General features: G+C 25.9%; 1 long non-coding RNA gene across 1 annotated transcript; it reads left to right on the top strand.

Annotated features, from left to right (window-relative positions):
- Nucleotides 1–2,692: 2,692 nt before the first annotated feature.
- LOC120430327 (uncharacterized) lies at nucleotides 2,693–3,249 on the top strand. Its single transcript, XR_005607593.2, has 2 exons — nucleotides 2,693–2,877; nucleotides 2,950–3,249. It is a non-coding gene; the product is annotated as an uncharacterized LOC120430327 (long non-coding RNA).
- The last annotated feature ends 1,413 nt before the right edge of the window (nucleotides 3,250–4,662 follow it).

Raw genomic sequence — 4,662 nt, 5'->3', positions numbered from 1 at the left:
TGTCAAATTGTCAAATTGTCAAATTGTCAAATTGTCAAATTGTCAAATTGTCAAATTGTCAAATTGTAAAATTGTCAAATTGTCAAATTGTCAAATTGTCAAATTGTCAAATTGTCAAATTGTCAAATTGTCAAATTGTCAAATTGTCAAATTGTCAAATTGTCAAATTGTCAAATTGTCAAATTGTCAAATTGTCAAATTGTCAAATTGTCAAATTGTCAAATTGTCAAATTGTCAAATTGTCAAATTGTCAAATTGTCAAATTGTCAAATTGTCAAATTGTCAAATTGTCAAATTGTCAAATTGTCAAATTGTCAAATTGTCAAATTGTCAAATTGTCAAATTGTCAAATTGTCAAATTGTCAAATTGTCAAATTGTCAAATTGTCAAATTGTCAAATTGTCAAATTGTCAAATTGTCAAATTGTCAAATTGTCAAATTGTCAAATTGTCAAAATGTTAAATTGTCAAAATGTCAAAATGTCAAAATGTCAAAATGTCAAAATGTCAAAATGTCAAAATGTCAAAATGTCAAAATGTCAAAATGTCAAAATGTCAAAATGTCAAAATGTCAAAATGTCAAAATGTCAAAATGTCAAAATGTCAAAATGTCAAAATGTCAAAATGTCAAAATGTCAAAATGTCAAAATGTCAAAATGTCAAAATGTCAAAATGTCAAAATGTCAAAATGTCAAAATGTCAAAATGTCAAAATGTCAAAATGTCAAAATGTCAAAATGTCAAAATGTCAAAATGTCAAAATGTCAAAATGTCAAAATGTCAAAATGTCAAAATGTCAAAATGTCAAAATGTCAAAATGTCAAATTGTCAAATTGTCAAATTGTCAAATTGTCAAATTGTCAAATTGTCAAATTGTCAAATTGTCAAATTGTCAAATTTTCAAATTGTCAAATTGTCAAATTGTCAAATTGTCAAATTGTCAAATTGCCAAATTGTCAAATTTTACAATTTTACAATTTTACAATTTTACAATTTTACAATTTTACAATTTTACAATTTAACAATTTTACAATTTTACAATTTTACAATTTTACAATTTTACAATTTTACAATTTTACAATTTTACAATTTTACAATTTTACAATTTTACAATTTTACAATTTTACAATTTTACAATTTTACAATATTACAATTTTACAATTTTACAATTTTACAATTTTACAATTTCACAATTTTACAATTTTACAATTTTACAATTTTACAATTTTACAATTTTACAATTTTACAATTTTACAATTTTACAATTTTACAATTTTACAATTTTACAATTTTACAATTTTACAATTTTACAATTTTACAATTTTACAATTTTACAATTTTACAATTTTACAATTTTACAATTTTACAATTTTACAATTTTACAATTTTACAATTTTACAATTTTACAATTTTACAATTTTACAATTTTACAATTTTACAATTTTACAATTTTACAATTTTACAATTTTACAATTTTACAATTTTACAATTTTACAATTTTACAATTTTACAATTTTACAATTTTACAATTTTACAATTTTACAATTTTACAATTTTACAATTTTACAATTTTACAATTTTACAATTTTACAATTTTACAATTTTACAATTTTACAATTTTACAATTTTACAATTTTACAATTTTACAATTTTACAATTTTACAATTTTACAATTTTACAATTTTACAATTTTACAATTTTACAATTTTACAATTTTACAATTTTACAATTTTACAATTTTACAATTTTACAATTTTACAATTTTACAATTTTACAATTTTACAATTTTACAATTTTACAATTTTACAATTTTACAATTTTACAATTTTACAATTTTACAATTTTACAATTTTACAATTTTACAATTTTACAATTTTACAATTTTACAATTTTACAATTTTACAATTTTACAATTTTACAATTTTACAATTTTACAATTTTACAATTTTACAATTTTACAATTTTACAATTTTACAATTTTACAATTTTACAATTTTACAATTTTACAATTTTACAATTTTACAATTTTACAATTTTACAATTTTACAATTTTACAATTTTACAATTTTACAATTTTACAATTTTACAATTTTACAATTTTACAATTTTACAATTTTACAATTTTACAATTTTACAATTTTACAATTTTACAATTTTACAATTTTACAATTTTACAATTTTACAATTTTACAATTTTACAATTTTACAATTTTACAATTTTACAATTTTACAATTTTACAATTTTACAATTTTACAATTTTACAATTTTACAATTTTACAATTTTACAATTTTACAATTTTACAATTTTACAATTTTACAATTTTACAATTTTACAATTTTACAATTTTACAATTTTACAATTTTACAATTTTACAATTTTACAATTTTACAATTTTACAATTTTACAATTTTACAATTTTACAATTTTACAATTTTACAATTTTACAATTTTACAATTTTACAATTTTACAATTTTACAATTTTACAATTTTACAATTTTACAATTTTACAATTTTACAATTTTACAATTTTACAATTTTACAATTTTACAATTTTACAATTTTACAATTTTACAATTTTACAATTTTACAATTTTACAATTTTACAATTTTACAATTTTACAATTTGCTAGATTTTTAGAAAATTTAAATTTAGAAAAATTTAATACTTTTCCGATACTATTCTTACTGCTGCATAAGAACAGTAACTTTGCTGCAGACCTTGGGCTGTGCCTACCTTGATGTTTTGTGACAGTTCGCTTGTGATTTTTCTACTTGAAACGCGTTTTTTTCGCTGCGATCATGTTTCCGTCGCAATTTTATCGGAATCGGTCATAAAAATCAAATAGATTGTTTGCAGGGCCATACAGTGCAAGTAGGTGAGTATAATCCAGAAAAAATATATTGTTTAAAAACATTAGCGTGAGGTTATACCAACTTTGATTTTCCAGCCACCCGATAAGTTCGAGGATTCGTAGTGGCGTCCAAGGCCAAGCAGTCCCCCGGCTAGTTGGAGGAATCGAGGCAGTGTGCAAGGTCAAGTTACGTCGAGTTGTTTCCATGATGAGGACAATCCGTGGCCATGAACACGGGAAGTGGATTCCGGTGACAACGGAAAGTACACGATGGAGGGATCCGCACCCGGCTGGAGGCTGACAAGGCAGCTTCCGCTGGCACCGTGCCAGCCGAAGAAAATATGTGCACAGGTTTTTATGTTGAAATATTGTGAATAAAGCTTTTTTCTGTGAACATTTCTTGTTTATTTTTGATGTATTTTTTGAGAAAAGCAAGGGAAGCCATTTTATTGTCGATGTTACCAATACAAAGAAACCAACCGCTGAAGTCACTAATACACTTACAAGGGCCACCGAACCAAAATATTACCAACACATGTTTAATTGTACGAAAGTGTGCGTGATTTCGCTTCGATTTGAGCTTGCGGAGCTCCCTCTCAAAAATCTTGAGGGATTTCTCCCCTGTCCGTGAATGGAAGTATTTCACACTCGATTCGGGAGGGTTTCCTCGCGATTTTGAGCCGAGCTCGGTTGCGTGTACTGTTGGATATTTTGGCAACAGGAAATGGAAAAAAGTAATAAACAAAAATGCAGGGCTGTGGAGTCGGAGTCGGAGTCGGAGCCGGAGTCGGTGGAGTCGGGTCTTTTTGGGGACCTGGAGTCGGAGTCGGAGTCGGAGTCGTCAAAACTCTAACAACTGGAGTCGGAGTCGGAGCCGGAGTCGGCTAAATTTTTAGAGCTGGAGTCGGAGTCGGAGTCGGAGCCGAGGATTTCTGATAACCCGGAGTCGGAGTCGGAGCCGGAGCTATCTTAAATTCAACAAAAAATATGTTTTTTTTTGTTGTTTAGTATTTCCTATAGAACAGCTTAATTTACAAACATCTCATATTTTTATTTGATTTATCAGATGCCATTGTGTTTTTGAAGCTTTTTATTGTGATTGAAAAGCTCTAATTGTGTTATTACACTATAATCACTAAATGATAACCTCTTACCCAAGTATGTAGTACCATAATTTAAAAAAATAATAGAAAAAATATTGGTTATGTAGTCAGACATGTCTGATTGATTCTTGAATGCTTCCTTTTGCCTATATTTATGTGCCCTTTCAATTCAAATTTGACCAAATTTCATCCAGTTATTTCTGAAAAAAAAAGTACACACACACAGTCATATTTTACCCCAATAGCATATGTCTTGGTACGAGGTACATAAAAAGATTAAAAATAGTTATCACTGTTTTTGCAAATCGAAAAAGAGTCACTGACAGTTTAACTTTTGTAACGAATAATCAACGATAATAACAATCTCTTACTTGGAACTCAACATGCGCATTTTGTTTATCACTAAGTACAAGAAAATCAATATGTTGCATTTAAAATAATTGAAACTAACAAAAAATATCAAAAGAAGTTGCAACAAATTTTGAATTAATCATTGATTGTTGATGTTGTTGTTGATTTTAGTTAAACTATTTTGATATCGTTGCAAATTATCGTTGAACAAATCTCAAGAATTCAGTACAAAAATGAACTAATAAAAAAATTTATAGAACAAAATGTAGGGTTTTAATTTATTTTTCAAATATTATACAAAAAACAAAATCAAAATATTATCAACTGGTACGAATTTTCTCATACTGTATGTCCC

The sequence above is a fragment of the Culex pipiens genome, chromosome 1 (genome assembly GCF_016801865.2).
Source record: "Culex pipiens pallens isolate TS chromosome 1, TS_CPP_V2, whole genome shotgun sequence".
Classification (NCBI taxonomy): Eukaryota; Metazoa; Arthropoda; class Insecta; order Diptera; family Culicidae; genus Culex; species Culex pipiens.
This window is presented reverse-complemented; position numbering and strand designations above follow the sequence as displayed.